Below are 27500 nucleotides of genomic sequence, written 5' to 3' on the forward strand. Positions count from 1 at the left end.
AACATTACTCTAATATTTTGGGAAGTCAACAAGATACTGTAAAGTGAAGCAGTGGTCTCGCTTCCTCGAAGTAGGTTGATCATATACCACATTCACTCTGACGCAACGAGTTCCTCACGTGCCTCGCTATGGTCAGTCATAATTTGACCACCTCTATCCAAGGATCCACATTCATGGCTATGTACAGTACTTCTAACACAGAACATCGATCCTCTGGAATTCTATACTTGTCAATATTTTACGAGTAGACATTTCTCTAGAATAGTTTTAGTGGAACGTTAACGATATCAAACTCAATGATCCTGAAGGGTTTGGGAAGATCATGGCTATAGAAACTCTTACCAGAGCAAAGTAAGGAAAATGCATATATAAACATATAGAAAAGCAAACACATACATAAATACATACAAACACATACACTCATACACATACACACATACATACCTACATGCATAGATACATACATACATACATACATACATACCAGTAGCGAAGGATGTCTTGGAAGCTAGGGCATGCAGTCCACCCAACTTCGTCCACTGAGGTTGTGTGTGTGTGTGTGTGTGTGTGTGTGTGTGTGAGGGGGCGAGAAGTTCCGATTGTTGCACCGTTTCTCGTTTTCCGTGAAAAGTGTAGTATTATATATGCTTTGAGATATGCGGAGTCTGAAAATGAAAATAACTTTCCTCACAACGATGCACCGTTTTGAAGTAGTTAATTAGACACGCGTAACGTACATATAACATGAAATCACCTTCCGACGATTTCACCTAGTGAGGGCTATTCAAAGCGTCGATTTTGAGAAAAAAGTCGAAATTCTTTTTTTAAGTTTGGAAGCAAATTCGACATTCACGAACTCTTGAAGTTGATTGAGAGAGTACTAAATTAAGCGAATGTGTAAAACAATGTATAACTTTTGTCAGTGATGCAGCTTTTTTCTCTTTACTAACATCGACTGATCCCCTAAACCAGGGGTTCCCAACCTTATTTTGCTTGTGGACCCACTGGGAGCTATCTTATAATCTGTGGACCCTATATATGCATATATAAACTTTAAAATATTTGTTTGTAGGCTAGTAAAAACTAACAATAAAACAACTTCGTTATATTCAAAATATCTAGTAAACAAAATTTAGATATGGACCCACAAATTACAATTTTTTACTCGTGGACTCCCTTAAAGCTTCTGTGGACCCTTGGGAATCCTTGCACTAAAGTTTTCATGAAGTTTTTCCTTCTCAACAACAAATCGCAAATTGTGTGATAGTTAAGATTCCATTCGAACGTCTGAAGTCTCATCAAACATAACAGAAACAAATGCTGTTTTTTTTTTCGATCATTGGCTTAATTACACCTTCACTTGTAACTTCTATAAAATTAAATGATTTCGTTTTGAATATCATTTGAAAGTGATATTCGTCTTCAATATCATTTCAAAGCTATGAAAATATATTCTTATATTGACAAACTAACAGACATGGGAAACAAGAAAACTTGTTTAGAATGTGTCATCTCATCCTTTACTCAGACTACCATAATACTTTCAGTCAAAATAAAGATGACATTCCTTGCTGCCCACTTCAGTTTTGATTTTCAGCTTAAACTTTGGTTTCTCTTTTCCGAGAATGATAATATTCTTCTTACCTGTTTCAAAGTTGGGGAAAGTAGAGAGAAAACTGAACTAACTGACCCTTTTGCCATCCTGGGAGTGACTGAAGGCATGAAAAACTCTACTGGGTTATAATCTTTTTAAATGAATCGAAGCTTTATGCGAATAAATAATTTAGGTGCTAGTTTACTCTTTTACGTAACCTTTCTTAAATAACTTTAAATATTCAAGATTAAATTTTAAAGCATTGGCATGAACGCACACACACACACACACACACACACACACACACGCCCCTGTATTTCGTACATATATTTGCATAACATCAGAAGTGCAAGCGTAGAACACCGTTTAAGATTTCTTTTTGAACCTTTTCTTCTGCATTAATGGCGACCCCTCCAGGCTAAATCAGTAACTGGTTTATTTCTCCAGTTATGTATGGGAAACCCCTTTTACTTACCAACATAGCATTATTATAAAAAATATATAGCTTATACCACAAGGAATTTAACTAACACGATCATGAATGAAATTAATAAGAACACCATCATCGAAAACAGCACTACAACACCCATAAAAGTGGAATAGTAAAATTATGCAAGGTTTTTCCTAAGTTTAAAATGTGATAATGTTTTTGTAATCTACATTCCAACGTTGAAGCATTGTATCTTTTGTAAGAAATCCTTCCTCAGAGAAAGAATTTAAATAATTAGAAACAGAATATATATATATATATAAATGGAGAGATTCAATGGATAGAAATTAATTTATTAATTATTTAATATTGTCTATAATTGTTTCACTTCGCAACCAATCTAAATAACATGAGTTTGCATTTTGCCCTGAAGATCTTCCATTGAGTGGAAGATCTTCAGGGCAAAATGGACATTACAGTGTTTACATTTTGATCAATTGAAATACTCCAACAGACTATATATCTATATGCATATATATATATATGTGTATGTATGTATGTATGTATGTATGTATGTATGTATGTATGTATGTATGTATGTATATATGTGTGTGCGCGCGCGTATGTGTGTGTATGTGTGTATACGTATGTATGTAAGACGGAGTGCTGAAAAGTGCCTAGCTTTGGACAAAAGAAAACACAAGAGGTTGTTAGTTATGATTTTCTTCAACATATTTCCCTCTCAGATTCACACACTTACTGCAACCGTCTTTCAGCTTTTCTCACAACAATAAAGAACTTGGAAGTTGGCTCCAGTCAGGCCTTTTACAATTCTTTTAAAACCAGGGATTTTTCAGCATTACCTGGTATGTATGTGTATATGCATGCATGTAGGTATGTATATATGTATGTGTATGTGTGTGTATATATATATATATATATATATATATATATATAAATATATAGATATGCGTATGTATCCATGCGTGTATAGAGAGACAGAGATAGAGAGTGAGTGAGAGAGAAAGAGACCTTAATAGACTGAAAAAAATATATATGTATATATTGACACAGGTATTACATCATAATCTAAAATTAATGAGAACATCTTTGCACGTAATAAGTTAATTTCGGTGATATATTGGTTTGTATGAATGTCTGTACGTATATATGTGTGTATGTATATGTATGTATTTTTGTGTATGTGTATACGCTTATGTATGTTCGTGAATACAGGCATGTTTGTATGTATTTATATTTGGCGATATATATATATACATATATATATATATATATATATATGTATATATATGTGTGCATGTATATCTATATATATATATATATAGATATATAGATATACATACATACATATATATATATATATATATATATGTATATATATATATACATATATATATATATATATATATATATATACGCATATATATATATAGACGCACATACACACATATATACGTACCTATATGCATGCATACATGCATACATATATGTATATATATATATATATATATATATATATATATATATATATATATATATATACTTATATACATAATATGTGTGTGTGTTTATGTGTGTGCGTATATTTATGAATGCATCGTTCTTTCGGATTCTTATCTCGCGTTAGCATAACTCCTGATACTCTCAATGGTGTCGCCTACCTAGTTGATAAAGCATACTTTTGATCAAAGGTGTTTCAAGTAATAAAGAAACTCTGTTTTGTTATGGAATCGCGAACCACAGAATTTCGTTTGAGGGTACCCTTTTTATTAAGTGTCTAGGGTATGATTTGAGAAATATTTCGCAATTGTTACTAACAAAGTGAGCGTTGACATAGATTCTCTCGCTCTGGCTCGCTAAAAACATTTTCGATAGCTGGAGACTCCCGTATTGTCTGACTCTGAAAATAAAATATGTCTAAGCACATAGTGTCATTGTAGGATCGGTAGCGCGTGTGCGTCCGCTGTTTCTAGTAGATGGAGCATAGCTATAAGTACCGCGAGCCGTACAAAAGTATAAACTATGAATTCAGAGATTGTTCAGCAATAACCGTTTTAACTCTTGAAAAAGAATTTATCAGTTCCAGACCAAGAAGGAAATGGAATTATTCATGAAACTTTTTTATATATGGATAACTCTTCTAAATATCTACATCTGTCTAATTATTTATCATTCTAATAGCTTGTTTTTGTGTCTATGTCCTCTTTCTTTTAGCTATCTATTTTTAAAATGTTTATAGACATATTGAAAATTTAATGATCAATTTATTCTTTTTTATTTAATGTTTTTCTCCTCAAAATGTTGCACTCTAGAGCAATATTTAATTTGTTTTGTTGAATCCAGACGTTTCTAATCTCCTTCTCTCATCTCGTGGTGTGAGCATCAAATCTCCGATTAAGTTTCATGAGGTCTTTAATCTTATCTGATAATTATTAATCGGAAATTTTAAATGAAAAAACAAGTTTGTTCGTTGATATCGCGTTTACCAAGACACGATTTGCACATTAATTGGATTCCTGTCGTGAATAACGAAGGACTTTTTAAAGATTAACTGTATAATCTTTGCAAGATATGCTAGGATCTCCAGCAAAGTGGAAACTTAAACCAGTTCTAACAACCACAATCCATCGTAAAGCTGTAATTTAGACAACACTTACAGTCGTGAATTAAGGTCACAATTTCTGTTTCACGCTGCTACTGACATCTAAAGCTAACATTTTATTTTACAACTAACAGTCTAAACTTAGAATTGAAAATTCTGACATTGGGACTCTAATTTAGTTGGACTCAGCTGATTTCCTTATCGTTTCACTAATTACTTTTTCTATAAATATTACGAAATATGGAAGCATTAACTCATCTGAGCACCATTATCAATATTAAAATATTGATTTGTTTTCATGCGATAAAATAAAATCGAGATTTTTTCGAACTAGGAAATGTTTTGATTCAATCGACGCCAGTTTTTCATGGTACTTATTTTATCGACTCCTGGGGGGGGGGGGGGAGAAAATGCATAGCAAGCTATATTCATATCGCAGTCATTCTATTATTTCTATTCATTTACTATACTCATTAACATTATATTTTCACAATATTGGAGACAATCAAAGTTGCGAAGTGTCGTATTAAGTGCTTCAAAATTGTAAATTGTCGTATGCATCGTTCTTGATTTGCAATTGATTTACTTTCGAGGATCTTCTTATATCGTTTCAAGTTTGATTAAATAAGTGCCACTAACATACAAGGACTACGTACATCAAATTACAAAAGTCAATCTTGTGTCTAAGGAAAAGGAAAGGAAAACAATATTGCAGGTAAACACTGCAGAACAACGCGAATTTTCTTTGAGTAATGAACTTCTCGACAGTTTCCTATTGAAATCATTTCATCATTTCCCTTTTGTTACAACACACAATACACAACACCATGCTTCTTTTCTTCTCTAAATCTTTGTAAAAAGGAAACAATTCTGTTGTATTATATATGAAAAAAGCTTCTGAATACATGGTTATGGTGAATATTCAACTACTCTAACAGATTCAGTCATACCATGTTTATTCAAAGATTGTTGATCATGGAATACATTACAACCTTATTAAAAATGATGATAATGTTTAAGGAATTCCATTGTGTTAATAAATTTAAGAGAAAATAATCTTTGCATTCATTTCTTTAAATTTTAACTGTCTTATTCAGTATAAATATTCACTTTTTATCCTTTTTAGCTTCTATAAATATTTTTCATGCAAGTCACTGAGAATTAGAGATAATCTATTTGTTAACTGAATAGATGACCTTATTTCGATTCCTGAATATAACCATTTCATTTCCTCTATGACCAATCTAAGTCCTTCAGATATGAACGTAATATAATTTCATTGCATTTCTATATATTTGAAGCTATTTTTCTTGAAGCAGCATGCCATATTTACCACATTCATTTCTACTATATAAAAGAATCGTCAAGAAGAAAATAACATGGTATTTCTGAATGAAATGTGATAAGGTTTATATAGAGAAATGAAAGCTAACAGAAAGAAATACATACTTTTTCTAAACTCGGTTCAAATAGAATATATTTGGAGACAATATGTAATTCTATCGTGCACCCCATAACCGTGTCGTAGCCAATTACATCTGTAACAACATTTAGGGTTTGAAGTTAAAACATTATAACAACCAGTTTGATATATTAAAAAAAGAAACAATAGTGTTTTGGCACATATTATAATGAATTGTCCGAAAATGGAAAATAAACTCTAAAAATAAAGTCGTAAATGGAAATTCAAACTACACTTGTTAAAAGTACTTTTACCTAGTTTTTGCCAGCTTGACAAGTTCACTTCCAGAAATTTTCTGCTGTCCAAACACTCGAGTATTAATACGCCAGAAATCAACATAAATTCATACTGTACTAAAGGTTTTTTGATGTTTATATGATAACATCTTATTTAAAATATACAGAAACCATCCTTCACCTATTAAAGTATATGTAGCTATATACGTACAAAAACTCACACACAGATACATATATACAAACACACACACACACACACGCACACACACACACACACACACACACACACATATATATATATATGCACATATGTATATATCAATGTATGTATGTATATATGTATGTGTGTATGTGTGGGAGAGAAAGAATATAAACTTACATTCTATACTCATACATTTATCCATAAATATTAGTATGCATACATGTGAACACACACATATAGTGTGCGCGTGCTGGTGTGTGTATGTGTATGTATGTGTGTGAGTGTGTGCGTGCGTTTATATGTATATATATTCTTACTTTCATTATTAATATTTAAAACAGTCTTAACCGGTAAAATGCAACTTAAAGTTACGTAACCCTGTCTAAGGAAACTTAACTTGTTCAAGTTTAGTTAACCGGTTAACCACGCCTGAACGATGCGGGTTCCTGTAAAGAGGCTTGCGAAACTTTAAGTCTCTTGAACCGAAACAAACTGTTTTAAAAATGATGTGTAACTCATACTAAACGTGCTAAATGTGTTCACTGCCATTTTCTTCGGTTTCTCCTCTCTCCCCCTCTCTCTCCTCTCTCTCCTGTCTCTCTGTCTGTGTATATATATATATATATATATATATATATATATATATATATATATATATATATATATATATATATATATATATATATATATATATATGTATATATATATATATATATATATATATATATATATAAATATATTTATATATATATATATATATACATACATACATACATACATATATGTATTTATGTATGTATGTATTTATGTATATGTATAGAAATATACACATGCACGCATAAATACTTACAGATGTTCATATATTTATCGATTCACGCGTTTATAGAATCATGTCAACGATTATTGAAGCACTTGGTTAGGTAACTAGTTGCATTACTCCCAATCTTATGTATTATGGAGTTTGCTAAACCAGAAAGGATTCGAAGAATTTAGAAAATTGTAACATCATGTACCATTTATTGCAAATTTATATATGATTTTGATTTGTGCATACCACATGATTTATTTATGAAATGTTCATAGTATTATTCCAGCAATTCTCTTGTGAATATTCTTTTATATACTTATCACCTTGAATATTTTAGAATAGCTTTCTAAAACAAATTTACAAAGTAGAAGTAGAAAAGTGCCTTAAACTATGGAATGATAAAACAATACGTGCATATAGATCATATGTTTTTAGTTTATTCATATACAATATTCATAGAGTGTTTTTTCAACCGCTTTGAATTATGAACTTTTCTCTGGTCTGTAAACATGGAAACAGCTTTCAATTTCATTAGTCAGTAACAATCATTTGGTCGGCATTTATAACTTATTTGTCTTTGAAGAAGTTATACCTTGTCTTGTTTCATTATAAAATAGATAGATGCAAATTCACTTAATTATTATCATCATTCATGTAAAAAAAAGTCTAGAGAATGAAATAAGCAATCGGTGGTTAGGCGATACATTCTAGTTAAGTAAGAATAGAAGGTGGAAGTAAAAGGAAACTAACAATGACCGAAAGACAAAGCGACAACAAAGAGAAAATAAAACTAAATTGTGGTATTAATAAATAAGCAACTAAACAGATAAGTAAGAGTGGACCGGTTGCTGTAGCCATTAGTCAATAGTCTTTTTAAAAACTATTGTTATGTACAACATGAAAAAACAGAGACTAGTTTATCATATTTCGTTCATCTCGCCGTTATTCTTTCTTTCTTTCTTTCTTTCTTTCTTTCTTTCTTTTTCCCTTTCTTTCATTCATTCCTTCTCCCTTTCTTTCTTTCTTTCTTTCTCATTTGTAAGTATTAGAGTTGACGTAGATCATATTAAAGTGTTGTCATAGGTTAAATACAATGGAAGAAGTAGGGGGAAAATTACGTCAGAGACAAATTTGAATAATAGCTTTTCTGTTTTGCTGACGCTTGAAAGACGTCAGCTGGATTATCGGTCGGTGAGTATTGAAGTTGCCAGATGCTTTGATCTGTTGCTTAGGAATATATATCGGGACAGTTGTTATCCACTTTCTAATGTAAAGGTGTGTTGTTTGCTAATATTCACCTTCTATTGCTGATTAGATTTTTGTTTAAATAAAGAACAGTAATGATAATCGTTTCTTTATCTTGTTCTTAAGGGCCCTTTCTCGCGTGCAAGAAAGGATATATATGGGTTACAAAGCTTTGTAGTGTTAGAAAAGACAATTTTATATAAAACCGAGGATAATCTTGAAGGGGTTATGTCATGCATGTTGACACAAATTATATAAGAAAGACATAATAATTACATAGCATAATTTTAAAATATTAAAAGGAGATGCAATATTTAAAACGAAAGTATAACATTACTAAAAGCCAATCATACTTACTCGAATTCAAAGCATCTACCTACGATGAAACAGAGGATTCGTCCGACATGACTATTCCTTTATTCTTCCTACTGTGTTCTGACATACCCCAAAACACCCGTAAGCATTTTTATCGTTGGGCAACCTTGGGAAATCACATTGTCTCCGTGCACAGAATCAATTGAATGTTCATTACATGCAAGTGAACACTTCGTTAATAATTGGGTTTCCGCAGGTTTATATATCTCCTCTTCTTAAAAAAATATTGGTCTGAAATTAAATTTACTTTCGAATTTTTAACACATATGAAAATGTGTGTTTCGTAGATGTAAAGCTACTCAGAAGTACGTCTGTAAATTCTACTGATTCCACCATCTAGAGCAGACTCATCTTCACATGTACTATTTGTTTTTCTTTTTCTGCTGGAGTTCACTCTGTTATAGGAGGTTTTCGTCTGTTTCGTCCTTCGCACACTCCCTGACTATTTGGAATATTCTTTCAACTTCCATCTTCTTCCATCCAACACAAAATGATCGGTGGGTTCTGATGTTTATGGCAAGACGATAGGTGGCTAGTTTCTGGTTTCTCAGACAGGATGTAAGAGTAATTTTCGTAATCTTTGGAAACTCGCAGAATATACAATCTGTGATCTGCTGCTGTCGTTGCGGCCCTTCGGATCCCTACCACATTAATTTAGTTTGGATTCTCCTGTACTTCAAAACCAAAAGATCTCAAGTGATTCTGTCTTCTACGGTTTTAGCTACTGGGATTTTCCTTTCATCGCAGGTTTTATGTCATTCATCATGTGTCCTTAACGGGACACAGCTCTAGTATAGCTTTAGGTATTTAGGAAATCCTTCCAATTTGTTCATTCTGGCACTCCGAACAACATATCAACCACCGCTATCTCTACACTGATCGCTTACACGTACTTCTATATAAAGATAACCGAGAGGTAAATGTGAATATAGTTGCCAATGCACCTCACCGTCACTAGTTGAATCTAATCTGGAAGAGTCTTGCATTCAAGAATTCTTCAGTGCTTACGACATTAATGAATCTGCCAAGAAATGGAAATGTTTTCGTTTCGTGTGAAATGTATGTGCCTTCAAAATTAATGTTATTCAAGCCTTTATTTATTTATTTCCTGTTAAAATATTTTCTTCTCTTTATGTTCTAGATTTATGTCCTGTAGTGCAATTAAATTACCTTATTATACTGCGAATAGGATTTTTTAAAATTTTTGAATGCATCAAGAAATTGTTACGTGTCTAATGTGGCCCTCTTATGAATGGCAGACCATGCATTGTAGGCTAGAAAGCCGGAGGGTCATAGGTCCAATTAATACAATCCTATATACTAAGCAAAATTTCGATTGTTGTTTCTGCCTTGATTGTTGTTGTTTTGCGTTTTGGTGTACCCCGGTCAGTTGGTGAACCCTTGATCCGGTACAAAGTTCAATTGCATAATAAAATCTGCACCTACCCCTGTAGGTATATATATACATCTTTATAATTGGTATGTTGGTAGACAATTCAGTTGAGATGTATAAATATCAAACACTGAACATTTCTTTGTTGAGCGATGGCCACCGCGCCTATACCTTTTGAAATGAGATCGTTCAGTAAGTAGACCTGCTTCTAAGATGACTCAAGTCATTTGCATTCATAGTGCCTATTTTGAGCACAGCCATGATCCAGAAGAGAGAAGAAAATGAGAATCATTTTCATACCTCACCTGACAGTGGATATTCCCACTAGCAGTTTCTGTGTATAGTCTTTAATTAATATTACTTCTGGAGTTTCCTCCAACTTTGGGATATCTTTTTTCACTATTTTGTATGTATGTTATGATATTTAGATAATTTGCGTATTTACTGGAATTCTATTAGCTAATGTAATATAGTTATTGTGTATGATACTTGTATACTGATGTATGATGTTCATTAGTTTGCTGTTGCTTATATTTATTGCTGTGTAGTCAATATCTTCTGTTTTGTTCGTGTTGGGCGTGCGAAGTGACTGTCGCCGTGTGTATGAATTAAGTTGCACTTGTGATGGTAGTGTATGCAGTAGTGGTGTTGGTTTTAATGATGATGATAGTTTTGATAGCTCTGGTGTAGCTACTGTTGTGAGTGGTGCTAGTGCATGTTGCTGCTGTTGCATGTTAAGGCTGTATTTTGCTCTAGCTGTTTGTGTTGTGGTAGCTGACGTTATTATTTTTGTTGATGTTTTGGTATTGGCAATAGTCGAGGCCTCTTTTCAGCTATTATTTCTCATATTACTATTCGCAGAAATTCTTGAAATTATTAATGTTGTCTCAGCTGTAACACCGAAGTCTTCTATCTCTACTACCATTTACAGTTGCTGCCATCCCGGATCTCTACTATATCGGGGATTTTGTCTACTGTCTTATGTTCCAGTTGGATCAAAATATCCAACACCATCCCAATCCAATTTTCCTCTCGGAATGTGTATATTTGTAGTAACATGCAGGGATCTTTCAAAAGCACACAGTTCACCATAAACCGGGAGTCTAATTCAGATGTTATGGCTGAGATTTTTACTCGAATAACACTCCGTTCCAGATAAACTGGTATCCGGGTGAAATCTTCAGTTTTTGAGGAATGTTGGAGTGCATCTGGCTTACGGTTTCCGGGTGAAAGATAATCGTATCATATCTAAATTTATGGGCATGTCCCACGAAATTACTAGTTAACCAAATGTTTATTAAACAGTGTTCCTCTGAAAAGTCTACGATCTATTTTTTTTCAATAAGCATCTATACAGAATTTCTTTTCCTTTCTGTTTGATCTAAAAGGTGTATTGTACGTAGCCTTTTTCTGATTTTAATGTTTTCTGTTTCTCCGTCAGTTTCAATGCTCATTGTCTTTTGAGATAGGATTGAAAACGTTAGTGTTCTTGGCAAATGATTATTTTTATTTTTGTTATGTTTTCATTGCTGCTGCTATAATCCGATTGTTGACGGTATCATCGTGGTCTTTGCCGTTATTGTTTCTTATTATGATGTTGGAAGTAATGGTTGGGGTGGTTCTGCTTGTGCTGCAGCAGTTTGCTTCTATACTGGTGACAATGCATGATTTTACTGTACTGGGTATTTTGCAAGCTTTTTCATTTGACGTCATTCTTGTATTTACTACTGCTTACTTTATAGCGGTTTTTATGGTTGTTGTTACTGTAGCTTGTTGTTTCTACTGTTACCACTGCTACAGCATTCGTAGTATTGTGTGGTTGAGATGACTGATGGTTTCACCTGCAAATGATGGCTTGTTTTCGTTTAAAATTTTGTACCATAAAACGATGAACGAAAAGAAGTTGCAAAAATGTCTCCCCGTAGAGTGAGTAACAAAACGCTTGTTGTTCTGGTCAACTAAGAAATAATGTGAAATGATAAAATTACCACAAAAGAAAGACTGCCAAAATGGTAGACAAAGCACAAACTCACGGAGATTCTGCAACACGTACAACGTCGGCCATACATGACAAAAACAATAATCCTTTCTACTATAGGGACAAGGGAGATTTAGGGGAGGTGGTGGGTAGTCGATTATATTGATCCTAGTACTCAGCTAGTACTTATTTTATGTACCCCCGAAAGGATGAAAGCAAAGTCGACCGCGGAGGAATTTGAACTCAGAACGTGAAAACGGACGAAATACTGCAAAGTATTTTGCCCAGCGCGCTAACTTTTCTGCCAGCTCGCTGTTGTATCAATAACATAAATAATAACAATTAATATAGGTATATGTGGCGACACACAGTTACTGTTACTGGACCAACTACTAATCTTTGAATGTATATCAATAATTCATAAATTGTTTATTCTGATACATTGGCAGATACATTAGAGCTACGTACAAAATGCATTTTGTATGTTTACGGCTTTCCACTTTGTGAATCCCAGTCTACCGAGCTCAACTTTGCCTTTTATTCTCTTACGCCGCACTAGTATCACTAAAATGCATATGAAGTCAAGTACTGATGTCGATTTAATTGAATAAACACTTAACCACTAAAATTTGTGCCTAGATGAATTGTTTATGCTTTCGATAGTTTCCTGCATTGTTCTACTAGAGTGGCATTGTGTACAACAATGCTTTTTGGGATTGCAGGATTGTGCTTGTATGCTGTATTTTCTTTGGTAGTTCTCTAGTGCCACTTTAGTGTTAAATCCCATTCTTGTATAGAAAGCACCCCACCAACCCCACTAAAAAGAAAAACTCAAAGTTCCTTTTCGCGCTCTCTCCCACTCGACGGGACGCTCTGTCTCAATCGACGGGTCAAATGAAGTGTTTTTCTCAAGAACACAACGCGTCACCCAGTTTAGTAATCGAAACCACAAGCTTATGATAATGAGTATAATACCCTAAAAACGAAGTCATGTGTCTCTATCACGAAAATCATTGTGACCACCGGCACGCGACTGATGGAATGCGTTGAAGAAGATGATGTAATCCCCAATGGGAATTGATCTTGCCGAAATCCAAACTCTAGGAAAATAGTCATCTCAAACAGAGTCAACTGGGCATATAGTAGAAAGTAGAAGACTCAAGTACCACACATGTAACACCACCAACGACCTAGATATTAATTTTCTATGTTTGGGCAATGTTTTTGTTAAAACAACGTGGAAGCCTATTCTTCCTTGCTTAATATTTTAGAAATAGCAGCTAAATGTTTCGCAAATCGTATCCTACTTACTTAAAGGGAAAATAGATTAAGCAGCAACGTAATTCTCTCACGTAACAGAACAATTTCATATTCATCGTTTTGGGCATTTGGACAAACCTTCTGCTGGTAACAGACTTGGTAGCCTAACTCCCAATCGACAAAGCTCTCTGTAGCTTCCTCTCGTCTCAGTACATCGTTCTTTGACTAGCAACCAGAATATATCATCAAGTAATGCAGCTCTTCAAAGTAGAATTTTAAATATCTAAGATAAGTTAGCTTTATTAAAGATGAAATAGTTTTACATACAGAGTTATTCATCATAAAGTGACTGTTTGAAATATTTTATAGTATATTAATAGCTTTCATGTCTCCACTAGAAAACACCATAATTTACAGTTTCATATTTCAGATTTGTATATTATAAACATAGACACGTGTACACATATACATTCACAAATTAAACTTCTATATATATCAATATGCAAGCATAGTCACAGGCACACACACATTTATATATATATATATATATATATATATATATATATATATATATATATATATATATAATTGAGATTCAGTTGAATTAGGTACCTAAGTTGAAGTACCAAGTCACCGCGGTTTTATCCGTACAACTCAAAGTAAGTTGAATAAAATCAAAATAGAGTAAGAAGAGGGGAAAAGTCCCTGTTGCTTTTAATGTTGCTCAAAATATACTACATTTCTAAGAACTGTATGAAGTTTGTTAGGGTCATAGCTTGTAAAGGATTGTGGTTCATATTTAATCTATTAGTCTTTTTTTATCAACTACCAAATCTAAGGCTAGAGGACAGTGTCTGTTTAGAATGGACAGACGGAGTGAGTTAACAGTTTATAGTTGGGTATGGTCATAAATATTGGCAGGATTTTAGGAAATGTGTAACTGTCTATAAAGAAGGCTGGTTAGGGGAAGACCCAAAATCAAGATGTTAATTACCAGTTAAAGGGGCAAGACGCTAATAAAACATATGGTATTAATACAGAGGAAATTATTATGGGGTAAAATGGATGTTTGTTTTTAACACTACGTTTCGGATGATATACCCGCCAACCTTCATTAGGTGTCTTGGGGAAATTTCGAACCTGGGTTCTCATTCCTAAGGTACTTTTTGATGTTATTATTATTATTATTATTATTATTATTCAGGTCACTGCCTGGAATCAAACTCGGAATGTTGAGGTTAGTAGCCCGTGCTCTTAACTACTACGCCATATGTAAATAGTGTAAATAATGTACATAATTCCTCATCTCTTAAATATAGAACTACATATACACTCATTCACATATAGTTACTTATACAGTAATACTTCTTTGAATTAATGATCGTCCAGCCTGAATCTTTTTTGTTTAAATGTAAAAATAGAAATTTAGTAGTTCATTCCGCCAAATGAAAGCTAAGCAGTTTGTATACGGACGCAAGAGCATGCTGTATTCACTCTTGCATAGGTACTCTTTTGACATTGATTTATGATAATTGATAATACAGTGTGTCCTTGTAATAAACTGAACTCTTAGATAACTGTAAACTTATGAGTGTTACTTGTTTTTGTCTTGAAGTGGTGACTTGTTACGGGCATAATATTTGTTTCTGAATGACTATTATTAGATTTGAAACAGCTTACAACAGATTATTTTAAGATGTTTTAAGAACAAACTTATAACAAACGAAAATACCCGGTTTTATAGGCTATGCGTTACTAGTCTAAAAGCTTTTGAATTGATTCACTCTTCCAATATGGGAGAAGAGAACAAAGTTCATTAAAGTAGTCAAATTTTATTAAATCCAATAAAAAGGAAATTATAGCTTAAATATACGATTCAGTATCCAAATTTTCTGTGGGTCAATCAGTTATATATAAAGTTAGTGAATAAAGAAATATTTGAACCAAGCTAGAAGTTCACACATGTTGCAATCTAGTGATACTAAAAATGGACTAGTCAGTCTTATTCTTCACATCCTCAAATGGATAACCGCTTATCACCATGGATAATTGATCAAACGCATTTCAACACAAAACTCTTACACAAGCTGTTATAAGAACTTTTTAGCAGTTTTAAATATTAACAAGAAAGCGGCTGTGAAGCAGCATATATTGTTGGTTTTATAGATATATAAATAAAAATGGTTTGCTGGCGTGCTATAAATTTGCATGGCGTGAATACTGATATTGAAACAGCAAATTTGTTCCCGAAGAAATAGTAATATTTTATTGAAGAATATGGTTATACAGCCTCACAAACCATTAATGTAGACGAAAGAATCCTATATTAGAAAAAAGATGCCAACATGAATTTCCATAGTGAAAGATGAATAATCACTTGTAGGATTCAAAATTGCTAAAGATCGATGACATTAATTGTTTGGAGGCATCAGTGAATGTAGCTGTCCCATGCTTTTGCATCATGTCGAAAATTCAAGGACATTTTAAGGCCTCGTAAACGTTACAGTGCCAGCCATATGGAAAAGCAAATAAACGGGAGCCATTTACTGCTGCACTGTTTGAAGACTGAATTTTGTATCATTTTATACCCAAAGTCAAAAAATATAAATATTGTGACTACAAAAATTTTGCATTTGATATGCTACTGATCATAAATAATGCACTTGTCATCCACAATCTCTATAGCATCGCCATCCAAATATTAGATTAATGTTACAACGGCACATTTGCAACCAATGGACCAAGGCGTTATTGCATCTTTTATTATCTTCGGCACATCAAGTTAACACAAGCTATTGTTAAGGAAAAGAGCTTAACGTTAAAAGAATTTTGGAAATCACTCAATGTTCCGAGTGCAGTAAAGATAATAAAAGGAGCATGGAACAAAATTACAGAGAAAATATGAAAGATATTTGGAAAAAAACTGTGCCCTCAATTTTAAGGGAATTATAGAAGCGTAGAGATTATTCAAAACGAAAAAGAAGCGATCGATGATATTACTAATCAATCGGCCCTTGATGTTTCTACGAATGACATAAATGATTTGCTTCTGTTACACGAACAAGGAGTTGTAAACAAAGACCTCATTGAAATGGAAGAACATTAGAAAGAAACCGAAGAAGATCTAACAATGGAAATTCCTGTTTATTTCTTCAGTCTTAAAGGGGTCAACAAAGCCTTTTCACACATTCAAAAAGCAATTTAGATTTCCTAGTCCTTCGAGTCTAATTTCGAGCGAATTAGAAGAGCTGATGCCAATCTAATTATATCCCACATCAAGTTGTCGCGAAATATATGCAACAAGGAAAAACTTGCATGAAGGCAAAAAATCATTGAAGCATTAAGAAAACAAAAGACTTTCCTCTTCAATTGAATCAAATTCCAGCGGAAAAAAATCATTTTGAGTAATAAATCAAAACAACAAAGCAGCATCCAATTGATGAACACAGGAAATATATAACTAATATAATTTCATTGATTATTATTTGTAAACGTTTTATTTAAGACGCTTGGTGTACTACATTATTGGTTAGATCTACTTAAAATGTTTTATTACTCTGTATTTAGCACTTTGAAAGATTTATAACTACAATACGTCTTCGAGAATGTAAAACTCGTTTGCCACATTATATATGTGTGAATTAGAATTATCGAAATAATCTCCTTTAGCAATCTCACTTTATATATATAATATTATTATTAGTATTTCTTATAAAATATATAGAACTGCTTAAGAAGTGCTCGGGTCAAACCCGAGGCAAGAGATAAAAATTAAAATATAAACTTAAATTAGACAATCAATTTTTTATACATACTCATATAGTTATAAATTCGACTTAAAATGTGCATATATATATATATATATATAATACATATCGGCAAATATGAATAATTTAAAAAATATAAATATTTATGAATATTCTCTATTTCTTTACTACCCTCCATCACACTGTTAAAATTAAATAACTAAATAAATAGATAGATAGATAAATTAATAAACTAACCACTAAAATGCCCAGAACCTGGAGAAGCATGGAATTGACATTGTTTTTGAGAGCCTGGCGCTGTGCTGAAGGAGAAAACCCAAATAATATAATCACTGCTGCACTGAAGAGCAATGGTTATACGAGAACATTAGCACAGATAGAACGAAAGAAGCAGGAGTTTACACGTTCCTATGCTCTCATAAGATCCCATATCAACACTCTTGATGCTATCTTTGATAATAAACACAGCAAAGATGACAAGGATGGAGGCACGGATGTAGATGAGGATGTCACCCCCACTCAAGAAAACAAAGAAGATTCAAGCGAGAAACCTGCTCGGAAAGTAAACCCGAGTGAAAGTGCCCCTACCACCATCAAAACGAAAAACCATGGAGGTGAAAGGGCCAAGAAAGAAGAATTGAAAGCGGGAAAAACCAATAAATCAAAAGATGAAACAGCCAAAGAAAGAAGCAGACCTGAATATCCATATAACAAAAAGGATAGAAAGAGACAACACACACGAATGTGCAAATTCTACTTGAAAGGTGTCTGCTGGCATGGAGAGGAAGGTTCAGGCTGCCGTTTTGCACACCAAAGACCCCGCCACATAAACATGAAACAGGGCAGAAACCATCTGCCAAAAGGAAAGGATTACGCACCACCTACTCCAAAACGGAGGTACGCTGATGTAGTGCGTGCCAGAGACCAGACCTATCAACAACATGTTGTTGAAAGGGCAGCGGCTGAACAACAATCTTTTTTGTGCATGGCACAAAAGATGGTACAGCAGCTGACCTGGCTACAATCGCACAGATGGGACTATCCCCAATACGCAAGACCACCGCAACAAATAGACCCAGGATGGGAACCACTGGCAACAACACACACATCACATCTATACTCTTACTGAACATCAGAGGACTGTTATCACTTAGTAACAGGACAACAATCCCTTTCTTGAGAGACCTTGTTGCTTGCAATCAAGCCTTATGCATAGCACTTACGGAAACCCACCTGAAACCAGATATAGGAAATGCAGAAATACACATACCACAGCATGTTGTATTTCGGACTGACAGAAAAGAAAGGAGTCATGGTGGAGTTGCTATGTACATCCGCGTAGACCTCACACCCCAGGTCCTTTTGTCACACTCAAATTCAGTATGTGACACGGTAATTGTACATATAAGACAACTCAATGTAGTTATATGCGCTACATATGACCCTCCAGATGCTCCAAATCATGTAGCCAAGTTTGAAGACTGCCTTACAAAAATAGAAGTTCTAGACACATTAGAACAACACATAAGTGTACTCCTTATGGGAGACTTCAATCTGCCCAATGTCAGATGGCCCGAGGGCCTTTCTCTCCCAGGAATGACGCGATACGAACAAGGGCAGGTGAATTCCCTCCTGAACCTTGCCAACACTTTGTACATGGAACAAGTGGTACTCCAGCCAACCAGGGCAGGTAACATACTGGATCTCTGCTTCACAAATAATATGGATCTCATCCATAATGTGAAAGTGACACCGACGCTACTCTCGGATCACAACATGGTAGAGCTGACCATGTACGGACCAAAGGAAGCTATGGACATGCAGCCTACAAGAAACTCTCAGAATCTTTCCAATTTGAACTTCAATAAGGCAAACTGGAAACAAATTGAGAAAGAGATCCTCAAACAAAACTGGCCTAAATGTCTCTCCTCACCGGACATCGACATGAAACTTAAACAATTCATGTCTGTAATGCAAGCCATATGCTACAAATGTGTCCCGGAGAGAAAAGCCACTGTACACAAGAACAAAATCTCCAGGGAGAGGAAAATTCTTATGAGACGGCGTACAAAAGTTTCAAATCGCCTAAACAAACAAATTGAAAGCAGTGAAAAGTCCCGCCTGAAAATACAACTGCTGGAGATTGAAAAAAATCTGCAACTCTCCCACGTAAAAGAAAGAGCAGACAAAGAAGCATGGGCTATAGACAATATAAAATCTAACCCCAGAGCTTTCTACAAGTTTGCCAAAGAAACAGCTTCAGTGCACTGCAGGATAGGGCCACTCCTTGAAAAAGATGGTGCACTAACAGGAAACCCAAAGAGGATAAGTGAAATACTAAATGATCAATTCAAAAGTGCTTTCACTCCGCCCCTAGGGCACTTTCAAGTCAGCAATCCAACTGACTTTTTTACCACTGCAGATATAAAAGCAGAGGCAATGATGACTGATTACATCGATATAAAGGAAGACGATGTAATAAGGGCTATAGATGAATTGAACCCAAACTTAGCTACTGGCCCTGATGGATTCCCAGTAATCCTTCTAAAGGTATGTAAACGAGTCCTAGCAAGACCACTGCAGTCCCTCTTTCAGAGCTTCCTTGCATCTGGCAAACTCCCAAGAAAACTGAAGGAGGGGAAAATATGCCCTATTCATAAAGGAGGTAGCCGAGCGGAAGCCAAGAACTACAGACCTATCTCTCTCACCTCACACGTCAGCAAGTTCATGGAACGAATAGTCAGAAGAAAACTAATCGCCTTCCTTGAAGAAAATGACTTGCTGCCTGACACCCAACATGGTTTCCGACCAGGAAGAAGCTGCCTGACTCGGCTCTTACAACACTATGACTGGGTGCTGAAACAGCTACTTAACCACTCAAATGTGGAAGTGATATATCTCGATTTGCAAAGGCCTTTGATAAAGTCGATCATGGAATGATATGTCACAAACTGCGTGATCTCGGCATAGTTGGAAAATTGGGAGAATGGCTTCATGACTTTCTGAAGAATAGAAGTCAGGTGGTAGTAGCCAATGGGGCCACCTCCAATGATACACAAATAGTGAGCGGTGTTCCGCAAGGCACTGTTTTGGGACCACTACTGCTCATAATGGCCCTCTCAGACATGCCCTCAGCCACACAGAGAGCCACGGTCACAAGTTATGCAGATGACACAAATGTCTCAAAGGTAATACAGAACCCTGAAGACACTATGCACCTGCAATGTAAGCTGGATGAAATATACAAGTGGGCTGAAAAGAATAACATGCAGTTTAATGCTGAAAAGTTTCAAGCCTTATGCTATCAGCATGCAAGACTAAATGCAGAACCCATTAAATACACTGGACCTGGAGGGACTGCAATCCCAGAGGCAGAGACAGTGCGAGACCTGGGCATCTACATGAGTAATAATGCATCCTTTCATGTTCATGTTGCTAAATTGTCAATGAAATGCAGGCGACTGACCGGATGGATTCTAAGGACTTTTAGAACAAGAGATCAGGAAACCATGATGGTGCTCTGGAAGACACTTGTCCTAAGCCACTTTGACTATTGCTCTCAGCTATGGTCACCAACCAGTGTCAAATTAATCTCAGAACTTGAGGCAATCCAACGAAGCTACACGAAGAAGATAGCCTCTATGCAGCATATAAGCTATTGGAAAAGACTCAAGAGATTAAGACTCTATTCGTTAGAGCGTAGACGAGAAAGATATGCCATAATATACATCTGGAAGATCCTCGAAGGAATTGTCCCAAACTTTGGCATCGAAAGTTACACAAATAAAAGAACTGGACGCTATTGCATAGTGCCAATGACTCCAAATTTGCCATCAAGATGTAGGACAAGATACTGCAATAGCCTGAGCTTCAAACGTCCACAGCTCTTCAATATCCCCCCGAAGGACCTGAGAGACCTGCATGCGGTGGATGTAGGTGTCTTCAAGACAAGGCTGGACCTCTTCCTGTCAGGCGTCCCAGATGAACCAACTTCACGGCAGGAGGCGCAGATGAGAGCAGCTGCATCAAACTCTCTCATGCACCAAATGTCAATTTCTGAAGTAAAATTCATGAAGTAAAATTGTGTAGCAACACCAAATGGCGGTGCCCCAGCATGGCTACAGCTCATGAGCTGAAACTAGATAAAATGAAAATGAAAATGAATACATAAAAATACATGTAAATAGAACCCATGCGGGACAATGTCTCCTTCATCAGGAAAGTTATCCTCATATTTTTTTTAAATACTCATGTATGTCAATATGTATTAATATGTATACGCATTTTAAGTTGAATAAGTATGAGTATGTAAAAAATTTCTATGAGCATGTATAAAAAGTTGATCGCCTAATTTGAATGTATACTTTATATATATATATATATATATATATATATATATATATATATATATATATATAATTCTAATATAAATTTTATCAGTGGCCAGCATATTAAAATACCTTTTGAGGTGAAAATTATAAACAATTAAATAATTATTTATAATTATAATTGTTTATAAGTTTCACCTGAAAAGGTATTTTAATATGATGGCCAATGAGAAATTGTTTTTGAAAAAAATGTTATCCTTATATTAGAAGTAAATTTATTATCATTCACTTCGGGACTGGCAACCAATCTACGTGAGTTTCCTGACCGACTATACGTGTGTTGAGGCTTGCTACATAATCTTTTTTCGTATATCTTTGGGATACTTAAATGTATACATGACTGTGCATCTGTTTTTTCTATGGGTATATGTAAATATTCCATTTATTCTTATCTTGCTCCTTGCTGACGAAGGAAGAATCTTTTTGGATTAATCCAGAAATCAGTCTGAAGCATAAACACTAACCATTCAAGTGCCTTTTGACATAGGCAACATTCGTCGAACGTATGGGAGTAGCAAGAAATCCATCGGCCCAACCCAGAGCAAGATAGCTCTACTCAAAGCTAGAACAGAGGAAGTTACCAAGGACAAAAGAGAGCAGTTGGAGAGATGGGTGGAACATTATTCAGAGCTCTACGCCAAGGAAAAAACATCTCGGACAGTGCGCTAGAGACCATAGAGCACCTGCCTCTCATGGAGGAGCTGGACGCACTGGCAACTGCTGAATAACTGAGTAGAGCCATTGATGACTTTCCCACTGGAAAAGTACTGGGTTTGGATGGTGTCAGTGCTGGGAGGAGAGATCAGTACCGCGAGACATGAGAAACTGCAACATTGTCACTCTATATAAGAACAATGGAGACAAAAGCTACTAAGCATCGTTGGGAAAGTCTTTTCCCGCGTGGCCCTAAATAGGCTACAGAAAATAGCTGAGTACACTACGAATATCAGTGTGGTTTCAGAGCAAAACGCTGCATCATCGACATGAACTTCTCTCTCCAACAACTACAGGAAAAGTGCTGAGAGCAAAGACAACCACTCATTTTCACCTTCATCGACCTCCCAAATGTTTTTGACGTAGTCAGTAGAGATGGCTTGTTCAAAATCCTTGCCGAGATTGGCTGTTCTCCAAGACTTCTCATGAAAAGCGTCAATTTGATGGTGCTTTTTCGGAGGTATTCATCATACGCAGCAGCGTGAAACAGGGCTGTTTGATTGCCCCCACCCTATTTGGCATCTTTTTTGCAGTCCTGTTGGGACATGATATCAAGTGGCAAACTGCTTAGCCTGTCGAGGCTGAAAGCAAAATCCAAGGTGCACCAGGTACTCGTAAGAGAAAAGCTGTTTACAGACGATGCAGCACTGAGAGCACACCCTGAAGAGCAAATGCAGCACCTCGTGGAGAAATTTTCAAAGGCCTATCAGGAATTCAGCCTGATTATCAGTCTGAAGAAGACCCAAGTAATGGGTCAAAGTGTCAACAACTATAAGCTGGAGGTAGTCCATCAATCCACTCATCTCGGCTTTACTATCGCTGATGACCTCTCCGTAGACTCTGTGATGAACATGCGAATCGGACAAGCGCCCTCCACATTTTCCAGGCTCACAAGGAGAGTCTGGGAAAACAAAAAGACCGGCTGCAAGCACCGAAATTGCTGTCTGTAAAGCATTCGTCCTTAGTACGCTACTTTACGGTAGTGAGACGTGGAGCCTCTACTTTAGACAGGAGCGGCGTCTCAACGTCTTTCACCTTTGTTATTTGAGACGCATCTTGGACATCAAGTGGACCGACCACATCACCAACACCGAAGTCCTCAACCTAGCCAAGATACCCAGCATACACATCTTGCTCTAGTAGCGTTGTCTGCGCTGGCTCGGTCATGTTCATCGCATGCCAGACGGAATGATCCCAAAAGACCTCCTGTATGGGGAATCGGCCACTGGCACAAGAGCAATAAGACGGCCTCATACTTGATTTAAAGACGTCTGTAAGAGAGATATGGAGTCGATTGATCTGGACGTCCTGAGATGGGAGGAGGTTGCAAATGATCGCCCACACTGGCGGCAAATACTGCGAAAGGGAATGAAGAGAGCGGAAGAAAAACAGAAAATCGCCATCAAAGGAAAGCTCGCTCGACAGAAGGAAAAATCAGTAGCTCCGGCAGAGAGCTACTTCAAATGCAATCGCTGTATGCGTGACTTCAACTCCCATGTGGGCCTGTACAGCCGCAACAGACGCTGATCCACCATCAGCAGTTGACACGATTTCTTTGGGCGCAGATCCATGTCTTCTCGAGACAGACGGATGCCTACTACTACTACTACTACAACTACTACTACTATAATATATATATAGTATATCTGTCCCTCTACCTCCCTAACTCTTCCTCTTTAACTCGGTCGTTGCTCACACGTGACCAGCAGCCATGTTTCTTCTAACTCGAAATTCCTTCTTTCTTCTTCTTCAACTACAGGGATAGCACGCATTTTGTCTGTCTCCTGTCAAAGCTTGTTTCACTAGAGCTCACCACTTCACCTCGTTATCGCTTACCGTTTGTTTTCACTGTTCTGTATTTGTTACCAAATTTGACCCTCCGCAAATCCCAAATTTCATTTAATTTGCTTTTCGGGAGAAACTGTTTTGACGAAGACTAATGCTCGAAATGTGGAGGTCATAAAAAAGTGGACTGCTGATGAAGGGATTGTTCTTGCTTTTCTATTTGCTTCTTTCGTTGTCCGAAAAAAAGTTTGTTTTCCATGTTTTTGTATTTCATGTTCCCGTTTTTCATGTTGTTTACATTTTTTGATGTCCTTTACCCATATATGCATGTGTATATACATATATACGTAAGTATGTACATGTATGTATATATGCATGTATATATATATTATTTATATTATATTTTATATATATATATATTTTTTTATATATATATGAATATAAATATATACATACACACACATATAAGCGCAGGCGTGGCTGTGTGATAAGAAGTTTGCTTCCCAATCGCATTGATCTGGGTTCCGCTCCACTGCGTGGCATCTTGGCTAGGTGTCGTACACAGTAGCCCCTAACTGATCAAACTTGTGAGTGAATTTGGTGGACGAAAAGTGAAAGAAACCCTTCTGATACATACATATATATATGAATAATTTATTTAGGCAGCAGCAAACAAGTGTGTATCAACAAGGAGAACTAGAACCGTCATAGAATATGAATGAGATGTTATAAACGCCTACATTGCTAGAAATAAGAGCTAAACGCACTAATGCTGCAGTCAAAGCACATAATTGTATACATACATGCTGACAGGGACAATAATCACCCGAAAAGCAGCGGCCAAGATATTCCTAGCCTGGTCGGTCAGTTTCGGCTTTACCAATGTAGGTGTTTATAACAGCATCAGTCATTGAATGACTGTTATGGTTCTTCTTGTTGGTACACATTTGCATACTACTGCCTAAATCAATTATTCGCTAAATCATCTATAGATTTCTATGGTGCGGATATATATATGCTGAGAGTGATCGCCGTTTGGAATCAGTCGAGCTGGGCGGATCTGAGTGAAGAGGCTACGGCAAAAACCGAAACTCATCGGTTAATCAGGGAATATTTCGACCGCTGCTTTTCGGGCGATTACGATCCCTGTCAGCATGTATGTATATAATTTCATATATATATATATATATATATATATGTGTGTGTGTGTGTGTGTGTGTGTGTGTGTGTGTGTGTGTGTGTGTGTAGGTAATCTTCAAGTTTAGGGGGATAAAAAAATAAATAAAAATATTCAAGGGAAGTAACTGAACGACTTACCAGTATTATCCGTTTTCTTCTAGCTGTTTATAAATAAATCACACCCTAACCCTAATCCTAACCCTAACCCTAACGTCAATCAAATCACGTGTGTGATTTATTTATAAACAGAGATGTACGGAGAATACTGGTAAGACGTTCAGTTACTTCCCTTGAACATTTTTATTTACTTTTTTATCCCCCTAAACTTGAAGATTACCATATATGTATATATGTATCTATCTATATACATATATATACATGTGTGGCAAAGGCGTGTGGCCTAGTCGCTAGGGCTGTTGCACTCACGATCGCTAGATCGTGCTTTCGATTCTCGGACCGAGCGGTGCGTTGTGTTCTTGAGAGCTATACATCTCATTTCTTGTTAGTCCAGTCCTCTCAATTGTAAACACGCAACACTGCAATAGATTAGCCTTCCGTTCGGCGGAAATGGTCGTCTGCTGGCTTAACCATCTGGGGTGGCATTATTCGGAAACTAAAACGATCCAAAGGGTATTGTTAAAGACGATGTCTAACAAAATCCAATAATCTGGTCGATCACGTAATCGCATATATATATATCTGTGTGTGTGTGTGTGTGTGTCTTTGTGTTTTGTCCCTCACCACCACTTGATAACTGCTGATAGTTTGTTTACGTTTCCGTAACTGAGTAGTTCGTCAAAAAGTAGACTGATAGAAGTATATAACAAAAAATAAAAACAAGGGTCGGTTTGTTCGACTAAAACCCTTAAAGGTTGTGCCCCAGCATGGCCGCAACCCGATGACTGGAGACGAGTAAAAGATAAAAGTCATATATACAAACATAGATACACATACGGGTATGCTTCTATTCAAGCAGCTGACAATGCTGCATGCAAGCACTTTTAACGTATTTCAGCATTCTCTTCAGATGTCATAATTAATTTAGCAATATTATATATATTCAAACCGTGATATTAAACGAGAAAAGAGTAATAGCACAAAAACACTCACACACGCGTGTAACCCCCTCCTCACACAATCATACACACGCACGCACGCACACACAAAATATTGCCGGATTGCGAAAAAATTCAATAACTCAACACGTTATTATTTTAATGATTATTTCTCCTATATGGAAAAATGATTGGCAGTTAAAAGAATTTAGTATATTCCAATAAACTGGATTTTGAAATGCGATTGTCAGAATTCGTCGTGATCATAAAAGAGACAAGATTTATATTGTTCCAATAATTATGTTTTGCGAATTCGGGTTATAATAAATTACTCTATGCTATGCATATTCTTTTAGATGTTTAATTGGAGAAAGGAAATATTTGTAAAACAGAGGATTACGGAGTACATGTATAATTTAAAATAATTATGCAAGCGACAAAACTGATATCGAATTTATCAGGAAATTAGTCCTAATAATTTAAAATTTTAATTTACTGTCATGCCTAATGCTTTTTTCTATATCATTTATAACAAGGATTGGATAAGTAATTATTTTTTATTAATTAGCTCATATATGTAGATATTTATAGAATTAATTGCTGAGCTAGTTCAAATACATAAAGTACATTTTCAGTGCTCTCTCACCTGATATTTAAATATAGTTATAAATGCGTCACTAATCTAGTATTCATAAACGTAAAAATATATTTGTATCACTACTTGCTATATTACGTGCCTAGCCGAGGTCGACTTTGCCCTTCATCGTTTCGGGGTCGATAAATTAAGTACCACTTGCATACTGGGGTCGATCTAATCGACTGGCCCCCTCCGCAAAAATTTCGGGCATTGTGCCTAGTGTAGAAAAGAATATTCTTACGATCCAAAGATGGCGAGCTGACAGAAACGTTAGCACGCCGGGCGAAATGCTTAGCGGTATTTCGTATCTTTACATTCTGAGTTCAAATTTCGTCGAAGGCGACTTTGCCTTTCATCCTTTCGGGGTTA

This window comes from Octopus bimaculoides, chromosome 6 (assembly GCF_046866305.1).
Source record: "Octopus bimaculoides isolate indiv1 chromosome 6, ASM4686630v1, whole genome shotgun sequence".
In the NCBI taxonomy this organism is placed as follows: Eukaryota; Metazoa; Mollusca; class Cephalopoda; order Octopoda; family Octopodidae; genus Octopus; species Octopus bimaculoides.